This window comes from Lepidochelys olivacea (genome assembly GCF_965140295.1).
Source record: "Lepidochelys olivacea isolate rLepOli2 genome assembly, chromosome: 24".
In the NCBI taxonomy this organism is placed as follows: domain Eukaryota; kingdom Metazoa; phylum Chordata; order Testudines; family Cheloniidae; genus Lepidochelys; species Lepidochelys olivacea.
This window is the reverse complement of record NC_140434.1, coordinates 10,191,239-10,213,705: the sequence shown is the minus strand read 5'-3', so window position 1 is coordinate 10,213,705 and position 22,467 is coordinate 10,191,239. Positions and strand designations below refer to the sequence as shown.

Here is a 22,467-nt window from a genome sequence, read left to right as displayed (position 1 = left end):
GACTAATGCGATGTGATTTGTTCCTTTGGGGGTGTGTTTGTAATCTATATTCCAATTCTCAGACTGAACTGAGATAAACTCCAAGCACAAATCTCCCACGGTAACATTATTTCTAGAACTAGCTGGAAACGGGAGAGAAATTCTGTGATTGGGACTTTGAAAAAAAAAAAAACACTCTACACCCTGCCCTCCTCCCCTTTTTATTTAATTTTACAAAAATTTGAAATGTGAAACATTTCAACCTGGCTCTGTAGCTGGCAAAAAATGGGGGAGGGAAAATTCTCTCTCACACACACACACACATACACATGGCAGTCCCTTCCCCAAAGCTGTGCACAATGGAGATTTCTCTTGGCCAGGGCATTTTACAGCATAACACAGCACTTGAGTCAGGTGACAATGGTAATGACTTACCTTCTTCCAACACTGAACAAGGAACTTGATTAGAATGAGGAAAACAGGGTCACAGAATCATAGAATATCAGGGTTGGAAGGGACCTCGGGAGGTCATCTAGTCCAACCCCCTGCTCAAAGCAGGACCAACACCAACTAAATCATCTCAGCCAAGGCTTTGTCAAGCCGAGCCTTAAAAACCTCTAAGGAGATCATCCCTCCAGATGATCTGCCTCTGCTTCGAATCTTCCCTGGCCCTGCTATTCAGACTGCTGGCTTCCTCCTGGGGACTGGCAGACACAGGACAGGTAGCCTCCCAACCAGCAGCTCGACGCTGCTGGGTGTCTAGCCTGGTTGGTGGTGCCTCAGTGGTGCTAGACAGTGCCTCCTCCTGGCCATTCAGGGGCAAAGCCAAGTGGGGCCAAAATCCCTTTGGAGGGTGAGGATGACCCTGGAGAGATAGATGGGGACTCAAAGCATCTAGTGGGGGAATAGGGAGTGAGTGGTGGGGGAAGCTGGAGTAGATCACATGGACTAGGGGATGCGGTGGCCTCCCCCATGGGGACACTGGGACCTGCAGCGTCCCTCACAGCACAGGGTTATACTGGACAGACCCTGTGGTTCTTCCTGGCTGTCCAGTTCCCAGCCCACACTGCCCAGTGTCACCATACGGGGGCAGCCTGTGTGCTTAGCTATGGTGGAAAGGACCCAGGATGGCACGCCAGTGGGAGGAATTCAGCTGGCGCTATGGTGAGCAGGGATTACTGGTTCAGTAATAAGACAAGTGGGGGGAGGGGGAGTGGGGGGGCAACCAGACCCTGCAATAGGCAGAGGAAGACCATGAAAGGGCAGAGCCAGGTGACCACCCCCTTCTGCCTCCATTCAAGCCTTACATTCAAAGTGCTTCATGACTATGCATGAAGGGGCATGTCTCAGGGAGCCCCATTCACAAGACAACGCTAGCACACACCAGCTGGATGCTGTGATGAGAGTAATTATGTTTTCTCCCCAGCCAGCCTATTTTCTCAGTGGAGTGACAAGGAAAAAGAAAGGAGTTTGGTTTATGCTTCCTGTTTATCCAGCCGGCTTGGGCACGTCCCCACTAACATCCAAAATTTAAATTTGTTCTCCCTGGCTTAGGCCCTGCCCGCATTCCTGAACTGCTTTGCCACAGCCCCTCCCTCCGGAGAACGGAGCATTGTCTGGGAGCCAGGACTCCTGGGTTCTACAACACACCTCTCAGGCGGGGGAGTGGAGTTGAATGCTTAGCGCAGGAGGCCTCCTGGGTTCTCTAGTCTAGAGGTTAGAGAAGGGAGACTGAGAGCTAGGACTCCTTTCCCAGCTCTTGGGCCTGTCGCTTCCCCTTCCTGTGCCTTGATTTCCTGCTTCCTGATTTGCAGATAACAAAGAGCTGTGAGATCCTGAGATGAAAGGCACTGTAGAAGCACAGAAGACTTTGGATTTGGGGGCCAGAGCTCAGCAGCAGCTCCACTGGTGAATCTTGAGATATGGGGATGGGGGGGGGGTCTGCGGCTGAAATGTCTGATTCTCCCCAGTCAAAACATCTCCGCTTTCTTGGGCCAGCAAGGGTGCAGGGCAGGAGACGGGAGTGCTGGAAAGTGCACAGCTGCCCTGAGCCTGCGACTGGGGGAGGAAAGGCCCTAGAACAGGGGGAAGATCATGCCCAGGGCAGGGCAGAGTCTGCAGCTGGTAGGGGAGGGGGATGGATCCCACTGCTGGGCGTACGGGTACAGAGCACACCAGGGATGCCAGGCAGACAGACCATTGTGGTTCCTCTGGGGTGGGGGGCAGATGATTCCCTGTCAGAGAAGCCGCCCCACACAGACCCCCTGCAGGTCAGTCTCTCCCCAGCATGAGGTGTGTCCTACCTCAGCCACTCTCCTCCCTGCCCTCCCCCCACCTCTCAAGCTGCTGAAAAACAGGGGGGCTGGTTTGACAGAGCAAATTAAAGTTTGCGGCCCTGGATGAAATGGGCTGAGCGGCCTGAGGGAAGTGGGACAGGGGTGGGGAGGGGCAGGCATAGGAGGGACCCCCCAGGGGACTGGAAGCAACAGTGGCTGAGTTTCTAGGAGCAAAGAAATCGCCATGGCAACTGCCGAGCCAACATTATTTTAACCCTGTCATCCCCTCCTCACTAGCTAGATAGGATCAGTTCCCTTCTCTTTGCCTGGAGAGATCCTGGTGGCTCCAGGTGCCATCCTTACGCACCTCCCTCCACAGCAGGTGGGTACAAGGCTGGGGCACAGGTGCACACACTACCTAGGGCCAGGGTAGTACCCAGCCCAACCTCGGCTGTGCCCTGCTCTGGCAGAGCAGATGGGCTCAAAGATAGAGGGGGTTTGGGGGTGGGGGCAGTCTCTAGGTACCAGTCTAAACTGCATGTGAGAGAGAGAGAGAGAGAGAGATCACCATGTTCCACTGGATGGAAGCAGAACTGTCCAGCTGTGTGTCAGAGACCCCACACTGCTGACAGCCAGTGGAGATTCTCCTTTAGTTCGGGTGTCAGGTTTTCAGCATAAAAGGCCCTGGGGTCACTCCCTGCTGCTCCCTGGGAAGCTGTGAGCAGCTGCAGGTCTGCTGCAGTATTTGCCTCTTATAAATTAGCAGACTGGGGTGGGGGTTGGGTGGGGTTGAAAGGGGTGCTCTACCTCCCACCCACCCTTTTGCCCCCAGGATGCAGGAGATGGGGGAGGGGAAAGGAGAGAGGAGGTGCTTGGAGTGAGTGGCCAGGGATGCTCTGGGTGCTCAGCAGGAGCTGGGGAGCTTCAGCCAGCCAGCCCTCAGCCAGGTGGGGAGAAATACCCTCCAGCTTTTCAATGCAGTGGTGTAACTGAACCAGCCCCCATCCCTGGCCCCCCACCCCCTCCTCTATATCCATGGTCCATGCTTCTGCACTGTGTGGCCCTCACTGCTGCTCCAGCAGTGTGTGTGTGGGGGAGGTTCGGGGGTGGTACCTCAGAGCCCGGCAGGCCTGTCCCACCTGAGATTTCCAGGGAATTCGATCCCCTGGAGTGACCCGCTGTCCTGAACAGCCCAGCAGTGAGCACCACCTCTGTCACAGCTAGAGATTTGCCCGTTCCGTGTTCACAGGTGGATCACAGTGCAGGCCACAGAGATGCGCTGCCCCAATCCTGCCTCCAGCATAATATGCCTCTCAGCTGGGGCAGGGACGGTCTCTCCCTGGGTGTCCGGACAATGCCCAGCCCAAGGGGGCCCTGATCTCAGCTGGGGCAATCTGACGGTCTCTCCCTGCCTGTCTGAGCTGCTGACATTAGAATGATCTGTGCACTCCTTTAATGCTATCACAGCCCTTGGCCCAGCCCTGCCTGTCAGCTCCGCAAGCACAGAGGAGAGGGGACTTCACCCTCACCTCCTGCCTCCTCCGGCCAGCTGAGCTAATGACCCACCACATTAATGGGCGACCTAGCATCTGCAAGACAAGCCAACCTTCGACCTCGGCCATACCCCACCGGCTGCTCATAGCCAGACACCGAGTCTGCCAGCTGGCTGGGGGCCAGGGGCAGGAGATTTGACCCAACGGCTGCTGCAGCCGTCTATAAACACAAACAAAAGACGGGCCAGTGGCTAAAGCACAGGACTGGCATTCGCAGCTCTGGCCCTGGCTCGGAGAAGGAGGAAACAAAGAGCAAAGGACTTCGGGGTTCTGTTCCTGATTTTGCCACGACTGGCTGCGTGACCCTGGACAAGTCATTTCACAGCAGGGACCTTTCTGCTGAGGTGAGATGGGGCTGCCCACTCCAATCACCCCTGAAATTCTGGCCCCACTGATATCATGGGCAAACACTCCCATTGATTCGTAGATTCTCAGGCCAAAAGGGACCATTCTGATCATCCCTCTGACCAGCGTAATTCAGACAATTCCCAGAGCCGAGCTTTTAGACAAATATCCCCTCTTGATTTAAAGATTGTCAGTGATGCAGAATCCCCCACAACACTTGGGAAATTGATCCAGTGGTTAATTAGTCTCACTGTTAAAAATTTACACCTTATTTCCAGTCTGAATTGGTCTAGCTTCAACTTCCAGCCGTTGGATCGTGTTTGCCCTCTCTCGGCGAGACCAAAGAGCCCGTTATTAAATATTTGTTCCCCATGTCAATATTTATAGACTATGATCAAGTCACCCCTTCACCTTCTCTTTGTTAAACTCAATAGACTGAGCTCTTTGAGTCTCTCGCTCTCAGGCAGGTTTTCTCATCCTTTAATAATTTCTGTGTCTCTTCTCTGACCCCTCTGCAATTTATCAACATCGATCTTGAAGTGGGGGCTCTAGAACTGGACACAGGATCCGAGCAGTGGTCGCACCAGCGCCAGATACAGAGATAAAATAACCTCTCTTCTCCTACTCGCAATTCCCCTGTTTATGCCTCCCCCGCACAAGATCACATTAGCTCTTTTGGCCACCGCATCCCAGAGGGAGCTCATGTTCAGTGGATTATCCACCACGATCCCCAAGAGCTTTCTCACAGTCCCAGCTTCCCAGGATCGAGTCCCCCATCCTGGAAGTACGGCGACACTCTTTGTTCCTAGCTGTGTACATTTACATGTAGACATATTAAAACATATCGTTTGCTTGATTGCTCTGTCAACGACCCACCCTCTTCATTTACCGTTCCCCCAATCTTTGTGTCATCTGTAAACTTTATCAGGGATTATTTTAGGTTTTCTTCCAGGTCATTGATACAAATGTTCAATAGGGTGGGCCCAAGGACTGATCCCCGCAAGGACTGATCCCTTGCTGGAAGCCCGCCCACGCGATGACTATTCTCCAGTTACAATTACATTTTGAGACCCAATTTTAATCCCTTTAATCTGGGCCATGTTCATTTTATATCCTTCTCTGTTTTTTCATCAAACTGTCAGGCTGCACCAAGCCTGACGCCGGGCAGGAGTCTCAGGGTAGTCCATCTATTGGGTTTGCTGGGAGCAGGATGCGCCTGCCCTCACACTTATCTCGGCCCACCCTGAGCGAAGAAAAAAGAGCCCCCCAGGGGTGGATGGGGACATTGCCTCCCACACACCCCTGGACTCCCATCCTGGAGACGGTGGGAATCCCAGCTTCATTCCATACCCCCACACCTCTTTATCTCCCCTGGACAATCTGCTTAGTGCGGATCACGTGGCCCCGACCTGCCGTGATGGGAATTGCTCTGCTACCAGCTGACCCCATTTGGGCAGAAGTAATCTTCCCACTTGCTGCTCTCCTGGATGCTGGTGCTGCCCTAAATACAGTGGCTTGCGGGGCTGGGAGAAAGATGACAGCTGGGGTGGGGCCTGGCGCTCTGATAGGATGTAGCACAGGAACGGGGATGCAGGAAGCTGGTTTGTAACCAGTGGAAACAACCCAAACGGGGCTCTCGCTGGTTTCCTTCCTCTCTCCCTCCGCATCTTCCTGTCTTTGTCCCTCGCCATCCATCACTGCACACACAGGTGTGCGAGGAGGGATGGGGAGCGAGTAATTAGAGCAAGGCAGCTGGACTCCTGGGTTCTAGGCCAGCTCTGGGATTGGAGTGGGCTCTAGGGGTTAGAGCAGGTGACTGGGAGTCAGGACTCCTGGGTTCCGTTACCGATTCTGCCACTGTACACTCATATGCCCAGTCCATGATAAACATCTTCCTAGTTACTCCTCCTCCAGCCACTAACGTGCTGTATGTAGCAATGACACCTGGCATTCGAGATGCTCCAGGTGCTTTGCAAACATTGTTTTAGGTGTCTGGAGATTTAATTATGCAGCTGCTTGGGGGCTTTTCCTTAAATATCCGGAGGCTGGCTTTCTCCGGACAGTCCCGTGTGATGCAGGCGCTTTCTGCGATGTGTCCGTTTCTTTGGAGAGCATCCAGCACAGAAGACAGATCAGACCTCAGCCCCCAGCAAGCTGTTGATCTCGGAGCTGTTCGGCACAAGTCCCAGTTTGTGGGATTGCATCGGGGAAGTCATTGCTGTCCCCCAGAGGAGCTGAGCCCCCTCGTTCATATCGATCCTGCGCCGGGTGGGTTTGTACGTGGATTTAACCATGGCACATGCCCTGCCACACTTTCAGTTTTGCAGCGAGTTCCGAGATTGATTCAAAAGGGTTTTTTTAATCTCTGAAGCAGGAAGAGCTCTTCCTCCGGCTGCTTGTTTACAGATTTGCAGATGAGCGTCTGTGGGGCAAAACCACGGCCAGCCGATTGCGGCCAATGAAGAACCGATTTAGTCTTGGCAGATTCAGTGACTGTTGCTTGGCTATTTGCAGAATTATTTTGGGGGGATGCTAACACAGCTTGCTCTGCCACCTAAGTCCAAAACTTCGGTGCCACCGAGATCCTCAAAACCCTTGTGAGACTGGTGCCCAAGGTTCTGCCTCAGTCCCCCTCTACCCTGGCTCCCCGATCTGTGACACGGGAGGGCAGTGCTATCGATCGGTAGCTGTCCCAGTCGTGGAGCAGGGCCCCAGGTGCTGTACAAACACAGTCTCTGCCCCAAGGAGTTGACAGTCTAAGGGATAATCCTCCCCTCCTCACAGGGATTCAGGAGAGCCGACGAGGTGCCCACAGATGGGTGTCCGAGCAAGGCGGGAGAACTGGCCCTTTGGCATGTAAAAGGCCATTAGGGTGCGTTCACTTCAACAACTCAGGCTGGGCACCTACTCAGGGGCACACTGGTCTCAATGAAGCGAGACAAATTCCAACTGGAAATAAGGGTCACGTTTTCAACTGTCAAGAGAGCTCTGAGGACCGTGGAGAAGCCGGTGTCTTCCAAATGGCTCTCTCCCGGCACTGGCCTCAGATGTAAACCTTGGTGCACACGAGAGCTGCGGCGGCAAAGACCGGGGACAATCTGACCACGCGGAAGCCAGGGAACAACCCCAGATGGGAATGTGCAGAGCCTGGGAAAACCTGGACTCTCCTTGACTCAGTGACCCCTGCCAGCACCCCGTACTCCTGAAGAGCCAGTCGAGATAAGGGACACCACGTGGTCTTGGCTGCGGTATGGAGTGACCAGGTACAATGGTGATCAAGGGTCATGGTTGATTCTCCATCACTGGCCAGCTTTAAAATCAAGACTGGATGTTTGCTTAGAAGATCTGCTCTGGTTCTAACAGGAATTAACTCAGGGCCATTCTCTGCCCTGGGTATCCAGGAGGTCAAACTAGATGATCACAGTGGTCCCTTGACATCAGACCTCACGACTCCCAGCTCAGGTTTCTGTGCCCTGCTCCATGCTGTGCCCTTCCTCCCCCCGGCTCCCAACATCCCCCCAGCACCTGCACAGAGCAATTCTCTGAGGAGGAAAACACCTCCAGAAGCAGCAAAGAGCGTGTTGAGCCAATTCCTCTGCAGGAAGTGCTGGAAGAGTGCCCAGGCCCTGGTGAGATGCCATCCCAATGGCAAAGCATCATTTGTTACACAATCAATTGCTCCAGAAGCAATTTTTAAAAACAACAAAAACTTATGCGCTGGAGTTGGCTTATTTTCCATGTAATAAGCTGTAAATGTGTCATGTGGCTGGCTCGCCCACGGGACAGTGTGGGGTGTCTCTGTACAGGCTCCCCCCAAGCAGTTCTGTCAGTGCCTCTCAATCCTGACCCACAGTCCCCTGCTATCCCAGCCCCAAGCTCGCCCCATCCCCACAGTTCTGCTGATGCCCCTTAATCCCGACCTGCAGCCCCCTACTATCCCAGCCCTGGGCTTCCCCTCCCCCAGTTCTGCTGGTAACCCTCAATCCCGACCCATGGAACTTTTCCCATTTTGAATTCTGACAAACAACAGCAAAAACTGTTGCAAGAATGTTGTTTGTTTTGCAAATAACAAGGGAGGCGAAGCAACACCCCTGAGGTCGCACAGCCAGCCCTGGGTAGAGCTGGCAGGAGAACCCAGGAGTTCTGAGGCCCCAGCAGCCCCTAACCACTGCTCAACACTGCCTCCTACACATCAGCCAGATGTTTGGTGGCCTCTGTAGCCACAGACTATTTGTGCACGCCGCCTGCTGCATCATTCCTGTGTGTCCCGCAAGGCTAGGTCGTAGCAAGGGACATGAAAGTAAGAAGCTCAGCGCATCCTCTTGGAAGGGAGAGGACGATGCAACCCATCGCCCAGCCAGGCCTTACTTGGGAGCAGTTTGGCTCCATGGCTCACTGCCTGGCCTGGAAGTCAGGAGATCTGTGTTCCATCTGTGCCACTGCCATGCTGGATGGCCTTGGGCAAGTCCCTTCCCCACTCTGTGCCTCAGTTTCCCCTCCCACCTAGATTCCCTTGGGAGACTTTCCCCAGCTCAGACTAGTTTCCCTCACCCTTGCTCCTGGTTACAGCACTCCGCGAATCCCTCTCCCTGCCTGCAGACCCTTGTCATGCCCTCTCTCTGTCCCATGGAGCCAGCCCTCATCTCCCCCACTCCACGAGCCCATGATCCTTTCTCTGAATCATTTCTCAGCCCTCTTGAGCACGTCAATATCTTCCTGTTAACAAGGCACCAACCATGACCCCCTGAGAGCTCCCTGGAGTGAAGGCTGGGATTCTAGGGCCTGATTCTCAGTCAGCTCCCTACCTGTGCCAGAGCAGGAGGCTTTAAGCCATCTTTGCACTCTCCATATTCTAGGGCTGTGCAGTGTCAGTTAGAGCAGCCTCGGGGCTGCTCTAACCTATGCTCTGCTCCCCATAGTGCCTCTATGGCCCCAGCAAGCAGAGAACTGGCAGGGTCCAAGGCATTCCAGCCATACCCCCTGTGCTGAGGTTGGGTGGGTTCAGACCCTTCATGCCACCCCAGGGGGATTCTCAGAGGGCCATTCCCAGCCACCACTTGCAGAGGGGCCTGAGTGTGACTGAGGAGCTGTGGGACCCCCCCCAAAGCCCCATTACTTGCCCAGCAATGGCCCCCGCTAGCCTCTCTTCTCGCCAGCACAATGTGCTTCCCCTCCGCTCTCTGCACCAGGGGGCTGGACAGGGGCAGGATGCAGCAGAGCTGAGTGACCCTATGGCTCCACCTCCTTCCATGCTGCTTCCTCCTGTCCCCCTCCCGTCCCCATCGCAGGCTCTTGGCATACCTATTCCCCAACCCCCACAGGACCAGAGGCCTCCCAGGGCAGCTGCTTCCTTGCGAGTGTCACAGTGCCCAGAGGAGCAGAGATTTTGGACCCGGGGCTCAGCCACCACCAGGCACGTGATGCTGGGAAGGGCCCTGGGTTTTAGCCCCTTGAGGCTGGGCGGGGAAATCTGGCTCAGTGGAATTCCCACTGTAGCAGATGTGGAATGTTTAACCTGACCCTGGACTGAGATCTCCCGTGTCTGCTGAGAGCATTGGCAGGTTCGAGTTTCCTCCAGACAGCTGGAAATAATATCAAGTTGAACAAGGCAACAGAGCCGATTCCCTCTCTCCCCGCACTTTCCCATTCCTTCGCTTTTTCCCCATCTTTCTTTTCTTCCTCTGATCTCGCTCCGTCACCCTCAGCTCCAAGAAGCGGTGCCCCTCGTGCTCTTCTCACACCCCTGCGTTGTGCTCCCCACCCCCCCAACACCTCTCCCCACACACAGACACTTTGGCCAGTCAACACAAATCCTCCAGCAAGCAGGCCCCCCCCGGAAATGGAATGGAATGTCCGGTCGGCTGCTGGAGCCATGCAGAAAAGCTCAGGGACACAAACAAAAGAGGAGCAGAGTGGGGCGGTTGGTGAGCGCCCCAAACAATGGGCCTTTTGTTTGATGATTCCAAGCACCCAGCTCCCCGGGACAATGGCAAGTGACTGGCACCCGGAGAGAGAGAGGCCTTTCAGAGACAGGCCTGATGTGTTAACTGTTTCTGGGACAGCAGTTCGTTCCCAGAGGAGGCTAGTCACCATGCTGCATGCTGGGGAAATTCAGAGGAACAGAACTCAGATCCTTCTGCTCCAAAAGCACAGCCCCCTGCCGGAGAATCACCATCAGCTGTCAGCACTACAGGGCCTATGACACACAGAGGAGCAGTTCTAATTTATCAAGCAGAGGGCAGTGGGAGTGCACTCATGCACTAGCCCAGCTCAGCACAGGACTTTGCAAGGATGCAGTCACTTCTCTCCAAGCACTTTCCAAACATTCCTGAACTGAGCCTGCCAAAGCTGCTGAGCAAGGGGACAAGTATCATCATCCACATGTTGAACAGATAAGGAAACTGAGTCACAGAATGACTCACCTAAGGGTTTTCTGAAAGCCTACAGCAGAATCAGGAATAGAAACCAGTTCTTACCGCTAGCCCCCTGCTGAAGCCACTAGACCCCAGTCCCCTCCTAGAGCCAGTGGGACCCAGACGTCCTGATTCCTGCTCCTCTGATACAATGATGAGACCACTTTCCCTCCCAGAGATGGGAATAGAGCCCAGATGTTCCTGCCCCCCACTTTAAGCCCTAGATCCCACTTCCTTCTGCGAGTCCTGGTCAGAAGGAAATATTTTAAACCAAAGGGGGAACTACACAAAACAGGAAGGGTTTTCCCAGCCCATTTCAGCACAGGTTAAACATGAACCCGCTGGGCTGGCAAATCCACCCTATTCTGGAACCACTTTGCTTTTTTCTCAGCTCTCCGTAGAAATGGATGACAATTTTTGGCCAAAACTTGGGAGGTAAATGCCAATTCAACCAAACAAATGTTTCGCTAATTTTGTGTCACTTGCACTGAAATTGTTCCCTTCAGAACAAAACAAATTTGGGGGTTGGGAGGGGAAGGAGCGATCCGTTGGGTTTTTTTTCAATTTAAAAATGACTTTCAAAATTTCCTTCAGTTGCGTTTGGAAAAAATGCAAACCCATCTAACGGTGCTCAAAATCTAAATGAATCACACGGATCTTTGTCAAAGCAAAAACGTTTTGTTTGACCTAAAATGGCAGGTTGGGGTTGGTTTTTTTACTTCTAGTTTCACCAGTAATTTTGAAAATGTTCATTCCCATCTGAACCAGAACCACCCCCCCACCCCCACCCGCCCCTGACTTTTCAAAACAACCAGTGCGTAAGGAGGGGAGGGGGACAAAGCGAACAAAAAAGAAAAAAACAATTCAGCCAGCTCTAGTGGTTACTACCCTGTTTTGCACCTGCAGCCAGATAACATCTCCCCAACCTCCCCTTCTTGCCCCCCACCAAGGAAAAATTGGGACAGGTGGTTCAGATTCTCTCATAGTTTTGATGCCAAAAGAGCCATTTGGGCAGATTTCCCAGCAGAGCGACACTGGGGAAGGGCAAAGTGATTGGCCAACTCTCTGTAGCGGGGAGATGGTAAGCCCATTGGTGGAATATTTTTGCTATGCAAATCACCAGCAGTGTCATGCTTCAGGGCAGAAGCCAAGGGGTCAGGAGGGAACTGACCAGGGTGCAGCAGGTTCTCCCATCACTGCGTGGTCTTGTGCTCCTTCCTCTGAAGTGGCTGGTGCTGGCCGTTGCTGGAAGCAGGATACCCAGCTAGATGCGCCCATGGCCACAGCATAGCAGTGCAGGGGTGCAGCAGTAGGGGACACTTTGTGGGGACCATGGCCCTATTCTGAGGCTACATCTGGGAGCTGCTGCTGGGTTAACCTCTTCTGGGCTGCCTGCCATGCATGACTTCCTTGGATAGAGGAGCCAAGTGGCGTTGGGAGCTGTCAGACACTGAGTTTCCACATCCTCCCCTCCACACATGTAATGGTTTCTCCCAGCTGAAAGCCTTGCAATGAAGATAAAAGCCCTACTAGTGACAGCTGTTGCGGGAGCCTCCTTTAGCCCATGTGGTAAGGCTGTGATGCTGAGAAGAGAGGGGCCCTAGTTCAAGCCCTGTCAGGGAGAAATTGTTGCTTGGCAGGCATAGACCAAGCTGTGCCCAGGAAGACCTGCAATGCCCACGGGGCCAGTACCAGGTCATACACCAGATGAGCTGCCAGCTGGGACAAGACACATGGGGAGTGTTATTAGGTCTATACACATAGGGAAGTGGGGTCTCCTGGGTTCCATTCCCAGCTCTGACTAGCTCTGTCACTTTGGGCAAACTCACGGTCTCCCTGTGCCTCAGTTTCTCTCTGTATAAAATGGAAATAATGGCATTGGCCTCTACCAAAGAGGCCTTAATGACTGTTTCTAAAGCACTGGGAAGTGCTCAGATGACAGACGCTGTGGGAAGCATTGTTCTAATCACAGACGCAGCCCAGCCTGGCTGGCGTCTGATGCTTTCACCTGGGAGACATTAGTTAGAGACTCCAGGTGACCACACCCTGTCCCCGGGAGTCAGGACAATCACTCCAGACGAGTGATACGCAGGGCAGGGTCAGATGACAGCAGCCTTAGCGGCAGGTATGACATACACAGGTCGATCGATAGATCACATCAAGGAGGTGTCTGGGGATAAATAGGTCCATCAGCCACCCCACCCAGAGGAAAATCTTGCCTCTTCCCCCACACAACAGTCAGCACTGCTCTTAGATGGGATTAGAAAACACCATCCCTGATGGACAAACCGGGTACAGTTGCTCCTGAAGGGGGGTCGGAATCTGCTGCTAACCCCTCATCTCTGCCAGCCCCCGAGACCTCGCTCTGGAAGCACAATACCCGCCCCACCATACTGTGACGGTTACAAAGGGCGGGGGGGAAGATTCATTACTGAGGCTGACGGACAGAGACAGATCCTTGGGCTCTCGCTGGCTCCCGGCCTGCCTTACCTATCCCTGGCTGGGTTTAGCAGCCTTCCCAGCAACCACCCAGTGTCCCCAGGGTGAAGGGGGCTGGATTGAGGGGAATGTCTCGTCCATTTCGCAGAGTCTTTGGCACACTTCTTGGTCCCTGCCCAGACTTGCCCAGATGCCCATAAACTGGAGGCATGGCCTGCCCTGTCTTGTGCCAGCAGGGCCCCCAGAGGCTCCTCTCTGCCTGCCCTAGGGAGCCATACTTCAGCCTGGCCAGTTAGCACTTTTGATCGTGTGTCATTGCTCAGGAGGGATGGGGAGGGCAGTTTCACTAGGGTTTGTCCCACCTCCCAAATCCCCAGTGGCCATTTTGGGGTGAAATCCGTGGCCTGGGGATTGGCAGAGCAGAGGAGCCAATGGCCCCATTCGCTGTTGTGGGAGAGACATTTCAGCCCAGTCAGGACATGGTGGGGGGAACCAAGGTCCCAGCGACTCACAAAGAGAGGAAGGTTCATTTTCTGCTAGGCGAGGGTATGTGTGCGAGGAGCTTGTCTGTGTAATCAGTGTGGGGGTGGGTTGGGAGCGGGTACACAGTGAGCGCGGCAGGTGTGTGATAGCGTGCGGAGTAAGCATGTGTTGTGTTGGGTGGGTGTGCATGTGAAATGAGCGTGGCGAGCATGCACTGAGTGTGTAATGAGTGTGACTGGGGAGTGATTGTGGTGAGCGTGTGCTGTGGGGAACAGAGGGATGTGTTGGGTGGGGTGTATCTTGCACACGGGTGTGGCGAGCATGAGTGCAAGGTTGTGTGTGCAGCAGGGGTGTGTTGTGCAGGAAGGTGCGTGTGTGTGTGCAGCGAATGCAGCAGGTGGGTGGCTGTCTGGATGAGGGTGTCACACTTGTGTGTGCAGACACAGTGCGTGTGCAGTCAGTGTGTTGTGGTGTGAGGTCAGGGAGGGTGCATCTCAGGGAGCCTGAGTGTGCGACGAGCATGTTGTGTGTTGATGCATTTGAGTGTGTGGGCATGTCCAGCAGCAGAAATCAGGCCCAGTTCTGGGAGGGGGTGCTATGGATTCAGTCCCCACTCCCCATCGCCCTGAACAGAGTGAGGCTGCATGGAGGGCCCCCCTCTGCCTTTCATCAGTGACCCACCCGGGTCCTGCCCCGAGCATGGGGCAGAGGGGACGGGCCAGCAGGCAGGGGCATGGGCCATCAGGCACGGGCCATCAGGCACTAGGGTCTGCAGGAAGAGTGGGGATGGGCTGAGTTTCAGGCAGCAGGGTCAGTGGGCAGGGCAATGGGGCACTGGGGATGTTGGCAATGCTCCTTCCTCCTTTCCCAGCCTCTCCCCTCCCTGCTCAGCAAGGTTCAGGGCCCTCTGGCCGGCTGTTCCCTGCCCCTTTCACTCAGTGCTGCCGCGTTTGCCCTGGTGCTGCCAATACGGGTGGGCTGCACGGCAGAGTTATGGACTGAGATAGCCTGGCAAAGCAGCGCTGAGCAACGCCCCGGGCCCCGGGCACCCTTTGCAGCCATGTGCTCTCAGACCCAGCCCCCATGGGTGCCCCAGATTCCTCCCACACACACACACACCTGCAAGCCTCCCCCCAGGACAATTCCTTAGCACCCAGACAGCACCAATGTAAAGGTCTCCAGCTGACATTTACACCCAAACCAGCTCCAGGGGAGGCAGCTGCTGTTTCAAACATGGGGGAGAAGGGAACCCAGCAGCCGGGCTCCAAACAGGGGCGGGGATCCCAGCATTTTGCTGCATGGACAGCATTCCTAATGTGATTGGTTAGATTAGTGGTTTTCAGCCTTTTTTCATTGTCAGACCCTTACAAAATTTTGAATGGCGGTGCGAGCCCCTTTGGAAATCTACAAACCCCCAGGGGTCTGCAGACCACAGGTTGAAAACCACTGGATTAGCTAGAAAAACAACGAGGAGTCCAGTGGCACCTTAAAGACCAACAAATTTATTTGGGCATAAGCTTTCGTGGGTAAAATCCCCCACTTCTTCACAAGCATGCATGCATTTTTTAGCCACGAAAGCTTATGCCCAAATAAATCTGTTAGTCTTTAAGGTGCCACCAGACTCCTTCTTGTTTTTGTGGATACAGACTAACAGAGCTACTCCCTGATACTGGATTAGCTAGATAACTAGAGGAACATTAAAGGGCTGCGTATGGGGATGGGATATAAGGGGACATACATATATGAAGATGGATAGATACTGTCAATGTGTGGCTAGAGATACAGCCAGCCAAGGATTTACCCCACTAAAGTGAGTGATCGAGGTGCCTGGCTGGGGAATGAGGGACAGCCCTGCTAACAGTCTGGGACAGGAGAAGACGCTGGCTAGGAAGGTGAGCAAATAGCCACCGGTCAGGAGCTGACAGAGACACTGACAGGGAGGCGGCCGAAGGGACCAACTCACAAGAGAAAGCAAATGACAAAGCTACACAGCTTGTGGGGCTGGCTGCCCACGGGCTCCATGGACAGCAGAGAGGTCCAGGGAGTGGGGAGCAGAGCCCAGGGCTCACAGAGATACGGGGCAGGGCACATGGGCGTGGAGCTTTCGGAAAGGGCAGAGTGATGACACAATGATGGGAAACACGGACATTTTGGGTCCCGGGTTCCTCCACCATTAAACTGGTGAAATTCTCAACTGTTTCCCCTGTGTTTGTAGCTTCGGTGCCCCCTTGACATGTGGATGGCATCTCTGACATGTCTGCCTCTAGTGGCTGGTCAGAGGATGAGGATAAGGCCCTACTACTGCCGGCTGCTAACAGAGCTGCTCCTTTAGCTCAAGTGGTAGAAGACTGTGTCTTTAATGCTTAAGGTCCTGTCATGGCCCTCCGAGAGGGCTGTTATGACAAGTTTGGCACATACAGGGGTACAGTGGGGAGGGCACAGTGCTGGCACTCAGGAGACCTGGGTTCTGTGCCTGGCTTGCCTTGGGCAGGTCACTTTCCCTCTCTGGGACTCAGTTTCCCTTCCCATACTTGTCTGTCTGGTTTATTCAGATTCTTGAAAGCAGGGAATGTGTCTGTGCAGTGCCCTTGGGGCCTCTATGTACTGTCAGACACATAGTCAGAACTCCAGCTGGCCTGCAGCAGTTCCTGACGGTGAACACAGACGGCTGGCAACAACAGAAGGAGAAAGGGGTCTACTCCCAGCAGTCAGATTTCTGAGGGAGTGACTCGCATCCCACAGGAGAGGATGGGGCTCAGGGGTTTTAGCCAGCTGATCCGCAGGTCCAAGAATCCAAAACAGCCAACTGCAGGGCTGGGTAAAACTGCACCCCCCGCCCCCTAGCTGCACAAGTACCTGCCCTCCTGGCAAGAGTCACGGCAGTAGCATGCACATGATTGTGAGAGCACTGGGGCACAGCCCTAGCTGTCCGGGTGGGAGAGGAGCTGGTGATCACACTGGGATACAGACGGGGCAGCAGCTGCATGGGGATGGGGAAGGGGTTCTCTGCCATGCACCACAGCCTGTGTGCTGATGAGACATATGGAGGGGATGTGATGAGAGCCGCGAGCAATTTCCAATGCGATTGTTTAATCACCAAAGGCCCTGAGGGTGTGGGGGGAAGATGCCTGTGAAAGGAGATTATAGAACCCGTCACATGATGCAGCCTGGCCAACGCCCGCATCACACTCACACTTCCAATCTGTCCCCTTTCCCCTGCACTCCTTCTCCCCATCTCTGCCCCTCTCCCGCTCGGCCTGACAGCTGTGAAATCTTGCCTTAACCTCTCTCCAGTAGCCCACCCTCTGCCCCTTCATTTGGCTCCACGCCAGGACAGGGCATCGTGACCGGTCTCTGCACAGAGGCTTGGATGGCTGCTCTCGAGGGGTCTCCACAGCACTGCCTCGTGGTTCGGCTCAGAGACAAGCAGCCCGGATCCTGGCGCTGGAGTTAATCTGCCAGCTCCTGCCCCATTAAAGCGTATGGAGCAGGCTTGAGAACACAGGCTTTCTGCGCTGCTGGCTGGAGTGTGACCAATGAGACCCAGTCTCTGCTTCCTTTCGCCCCTTACCCTCAGCAACGCTCCTCTTCCTCCCACGATGGCGGAGCCATGTCCTGCAGGAGGGCTCGGGCTGTCAAAGCAGGGGTCATAGCTACCCTAGGAAGGATGCAGCCAGTATCCACCAGTGCAGGGCTGGGAGATTGGGGAGAGGCTGATGGACGGTGGGCGTTGGGGGAGGGAGGGAACAAGATGACAAGGGCCCTGTAAGCTCTTTTGCTCAGGGTGAGCACGCTCAGGCCCGTGGGTTTCCCCAGTGGTGTGGGGTTTAGGAGCCCCAGTTTGGGGTGCCTTAAAGAGCTCAGATTTTCAGGAAGTGCTTCCTGAAAACCTGCATCTCTGTTGACAATCGCAGCCACAGCAACTTTCGCTGGGGGGCAGCAGGACAAGTGACCAGTTCCCCTGCCACAGACAGCCAAAGAGCCACAGGATTAGAGTCTGTGTCAGCTGCCAGGAGAGAGGAGACAGCCCTGGGGGAAGGGCACTGGGCTGGGGGTGGGGACCCAGGATTTTCAGCACACTGGGCACAGAAAAGTCAGTTCATGTACCTGGATGGGAGCGAGGTCTTTGGAAAGCCCAGCCCTCAGTTCTTGGGAAGGCAGCCTGCCCACTCCTGCAGGGCTCCAGGGCAGAAATCCGGTGCCAGGGCCACGGCCAGGCTGTGGGTAACTGCAGGGCTGGGTTACCTGGCATCCTGTGTGTACGAGTTTGTCTAGACCAAGAGCTGGAGTCTCATTCTAGAGACAGGCACTTCCACTGCTCTCTGAACAGCTGAGCGTCTGCTGTGGGTGTGCGTGCCGGGAGACGGTGGGTGCATGGGGGGCTGGGGGGGGGCATCTCTAGGTCTAGATACACAGGGCCCTGGATTCTCCTTTACAGGACAGAGGGGGGTTGTCAATTATAGTTCCTGCCAGAGGGGTCTGCAGGGACCTTGGAGCAAATGAGGACCAGGCCCCAAATCTTTCCCCAAAGTCACAAGTCAGTCACCCAGCACCAGAGATGTTTCCATCTCAGGGGCTCCTGCTTGGCCACTCACATGCAGGTGGCTACAGCCCAGGAATGGCAGATTCGCAGCAATCAGGGGAGTCCCAGAGGATCGACAATAACTACACCTCCCACATCTTTCATCCAAGGGCAAAGGCTCACTAGAAATAGCTCCCTGCCTCCCAAGGAGAACTCAGGATCATCAGCCTGATGTGATGGGCAGGTAAACAGAGGCACAGAGGATACAACATGCCCAAGGCCACACACAGAGTCAGCAGCAGAGGTGGGGATAGAACCCAGGTATCCTGACTCCGCCCTGTGCCTTAGCATCTAGACCCTACTCCCCTCCAGGGCTGGAGATAGAACCTGACTCCCAGCTCCCCCAGATCTAACCCCTGCACCCCACTGCCTCATACTGACCATGTCTCCCAGCAACCCACAGTTGCCTACTAGTGGCCAGAGATTAGGCACAGTTAGGAGCATCACCCCAGGGTACCTACTGCACTCGCAGTAAATAGCCTTAAGGGGCAGACAGAACAGCTGGGAAAGTTGGCATGGTGGCCCACGCCCTGACGCTGTGAATGGCACAGTGTCCAGTGCATCCTTTCCCCCTTCTCGCCCCTACACAGCTGGCCTGGAGAGGGTTTTCTGCTGGGAAGATAATGCCGCCACCACCACCACCTCGCTCTGCATGAGCACTTTTCATCAGCAGCTCTCAGTTTGCAGTGGGGAGATATTATTCATAACACCGTTGACTACCTGTGTTACGGCAGCCAAGAGCAGAGCCCCATTGTGCCAGGCACTGCCCCGGGACAGAGTCCCTGCCCCAACCAGCTCACAAGCGAAACAGACACAGGAGAGATGCTGCCCCCATGTTACAAATGGGGGGCTGAAAGGAGGCAGAGGCAGGGGCTGAACCCTAATCTCCCACAAAATTCGCCCATTCCACAGTCCCAGGGGTTCCTACGCAGCCTCCTGGGCTCCTGTTTGCTGTGTTGCCCAGAGATTTCCTTTGAAAATGGGTCCCAAGGCCGCCCAAACCTCTGCCCTGAAACAGCCTCCCTTCCCCAGCAGAAAAGAGCCCGATGCAACAGCTTCCCTGGCCAGCCACTGAATCACGCTGGCGGGCGGTGACATGGCTGTTCCCTGGCGTGGGCATTGCCTGCCTCTAGATTTCACCACTTCCCCTCTGGGCAGCCCCAGCCCTGCGATCCCCTCCTCCTCCTCCAGATCTTTGGGGGAAGCCCCCTGCAGCTGGGCTGGGGCACTAGCAAAGGCAGCCACAGAAATGGAAACTGACCATGGGCGGAGAGGAAGGGGAACCAACAACCCCAGGGAGCTGCCAGAACAGAAGCTCTGGGGTTTGGGTCCGGGGCGGATTTGCAGCTCCAGTGGGGCGGGGAGGGACTGGCCTGGTCCCCAGGGGAGAGACAGCAGAGAGATTTCCCAGGCTCGCCAGCTCTCCGGAATAGGAGCTGTGTTTGTACAGCATCGAGCACAGAGCAGGCGGCGCTCCGCGGGCACTTCCCTAATTCCCAACACCCGGGGCGGGGGGGCTGCACCAGCTAGGCACAAGGGGGAACGAGGAGCCTGGTGCTTTCGCGGGGTGAGAGAGAGAGACCAATCTTTAACCCTTACAGTGCCGCCTCCAGCGTCTGCTCCCAGCTGTCCCGGGAGCCAGCTCAGCGCTGCTCGGAGACCCCCAGAGCCCCTAGGGCGCCAGCGCCGGGCAGGGCTCCTTGGGGGCGGCGGGGACCGAAATCTCGCCCCTGCCCTTGTTCCGCCGGGAGTGGCACGTGCGAGGGTCCCGCCCGGGCTGAGCTGCGGGCGGGGGGTGTCCTGCGGGCGAGGGCGCGTCGGGGCTCATCTCCCCGGCGCAGGGTGGGTCCCTGCCAGCTGCATGTGGCCAGACGCTCAGGGGAGTCTGAGCTCCGGAGGGAGCCCGCGGCTGGCCCGGAGCAGGAGCTGGGAGAGGCCCGGCCCTTTGCCGGGGTGCGAGCCGGGAGTCAACCCCCGATTCCTCCCGCTCCGGGCGCCGCGCTCCAGGGAGACTGGGCCAAACCTCCCGGGGCCAGGCGTGACTTTGGGAACCCGCCGACGCCCCCCGCCCAGCCCGGCTGCAGCAACTTACCGGCTCCGGGGCTGGCTCTGGCTCCAGGCGCTGGGGGAGACCCGCAGGGGTCGGGGGCGCTGCGCCGGTGCCGGTCCGCTCGGGGCTGGGGCTCGGGGCGGTCCCGCCGCGCCTGGCTGCGGGCCGGGCTCGCCTCCCGGAGCGCCCGGTGATGTCAGCGCCTGAGTGCGAGCGGGGGAGAAGGAGCCTTTGTCTGCATCCTCCTGGCTCGCCGGGCTGCGGAGCGCGGAGCCGAGAGATCTCCGCCAGCGGATTTAACCCTTCGCATCCCACGCCCCTGCCACAGGCCGCCGCCCCTGCGCCCGCCCCCTTCGCGGAGACACCCGAGTCCGGGGCTGGCGTCCCCAGAGCCCCGGGGCGGGGGACGCGCGCCTGGTTGGCCCGACGGGGAGTTTCGAGGGGAGCACGCGGTGCTTGCTGGGATCAGCCCAGTGCCCTTGGAAATCCCAGGCTCCAGCATGTCCCCCGCCCAGGGGTTGAGCGACCCAAGCACCCCAGGGTGGCCAAGAGCCCGGGCTAGCGGCTCCCAACAGAAAGTGAAACTGGCCCATTCTCTGGGGAAGGGGCCGAGGGCTGAGAGGCCAAGGGCAGCTGCACCAGTCGGTTGAATGGTGTGTCTCTTTTCACCTCGGCCATCTGGGGCGGGAGGTTCACACCCGGCCGGCTCCTCACCTAGCGTAAATGGGCACTGCTGGCCCCTGTCCCTGGGGTCGGGGTTGGCCCCTTTCCCTTCTTTCCAGCAAAGCTGCACCCAGCAAAGGGGCAGCTCCTGCCTCCCCAGCAGGGCCCAGACCCAGTGGGACAGAACCTCTGACTCCAAAGGCTGACCCAGAGGCGAGAACCTGCCAGTGTCCCAGAAGGGCATTCCCACCCATTGGCCACTTGCCATCATCCCTTCACACAGGACATTTTATTACCCTGGGCTGCACTCATTGCTTTGTTATTGTAGGATCACCCGGCAATGAAAGGCTGCACTCAGGGGTTTGTTATTGTAGGGTCACCCGGCAATGAAAGGCCGCACTCAGGGGTTTGTTATTGTAGGGTCACCCGGCAATGAAAGGCCGCACTCAGGGGTTTGTTATTGTAGGGTCACCCGGCAATGAAAGGCCGCATTCAGGGGTTTGTTATTGTAGGGTCACCCGGCAATGAAAGGCCGCACTCAGGGGTTTGTTACTGTAGGGTCACCTGGCAATGAAAGGCCGCACTCAGGGGTTTGTTATTGTAGGGTCACCTGGCAATGAAAGGCCGCACTCAGAGGTTTGTTATTGTAGGGTCACCTGGCAATGAAAGGCTGCACTCAGGGGTTTGTTATTGTAGGGTCACCCGGCAATGAAAGGCCGCACTCACTGGTTTGTTATTGTAGGGTCACTTATGAGTTTCTACTGCACTGCCAGCCCTGACCCAGGGAGCTGGGAAGTGAAAAAGATGCATCTAAAGAAGGACACAGACTCTATAACCAGCTGCTAGGAGATGCAGCTCCCAACCTGGCTCCTTCCCCGCTCTTCCGCACCCCTGAGTCTGGCTCCCCCAAGCCTGGCTCCCCCCGCAAGCCTCTCACAGCCCCTTCATGATTGCAGGATCCACTCCTCTGTTCCCCACGAGACAGCCCATCTCGCCCTTCTCTCTTGCCATGCCATCCCATCGGGAGGGGTCAACAAACCGCATCGCAATCTGAGCAGTGTAAGAATGAAATCAAAAAAAGGAACTGGGGCCTTTCGCTTCCCCCCCAAGGAGGGGGGTGTGGGACTGGAGACATGACATCAGGGTTTATTTTAGCAAGCAGCTCAGACCCTGTGGGTTTGCCCATCTGGTTGCTGGTGGGGCCCTTGGGCCCAGGCCTGGGCCGCGTCCCGGGCAAGGGCATGACAGTGGGGCCCAGGTTTCTGGCTGAGTTTTGGGGCACGAGGGGAAAGGGAGCGGCCTGTCTGCACTTGCTTCTGCTCTGCAGCACAGGGATCTGCTGCCTGCTCCAGCCGGGGGAGGCCAGAATCAGTTCCTGTGCGGCTGCCAGCTGCAGTTCCTAGATGATGTGACCCTGGAGCTACAGCTGTTTGGAAGGCTGCCACCACCGCCCTTGGGAATGGTGTGGGAGGTGCTTGCTATGCGGCACTCCCAGCTGCTCCGTCCTGGCCTCTCCCAGCAGGGGACGCACTGCAGGGAGCGGGGCAGGAGGGCTGGCTGTGGAGGGAGCTCCCAGTTGCCCCAGTCCCAACTTCTCCCAGCAGGGGGTGCTGTGGGGAGTGGGATAGGAATGCATCCAGGGAGATCCGGTAAGGGCAGACGGAGCAGCTGGAGCAAAGCTATG

At 56.2% G+C, this 22,467-nt stretch overlaps 1 protein-coding gene across 1 annotated transcript in view; it reads right to left on the bottom strand.

Annotated features, from left to right (window-relative positions):
- PEA15 (proliferation and apoptosis adaptor protein 15) overlaps positions 1–20,419 on the bottom strand; it is a 40,502-nt gene extending 20,083 nt beyond the window's left edge. The window contains exon 1 of the mRNA XM_084613413.1: positions 20,163–20,419. The gene's annotated coding sequence lies outside the window, so the exon portion shown is untranslated. The remainder of the gene's footprint in view (positions 1–20,162) is intronic.
- Positions 20,420–22,467: the final 2,048 nt, after the last annotated feature.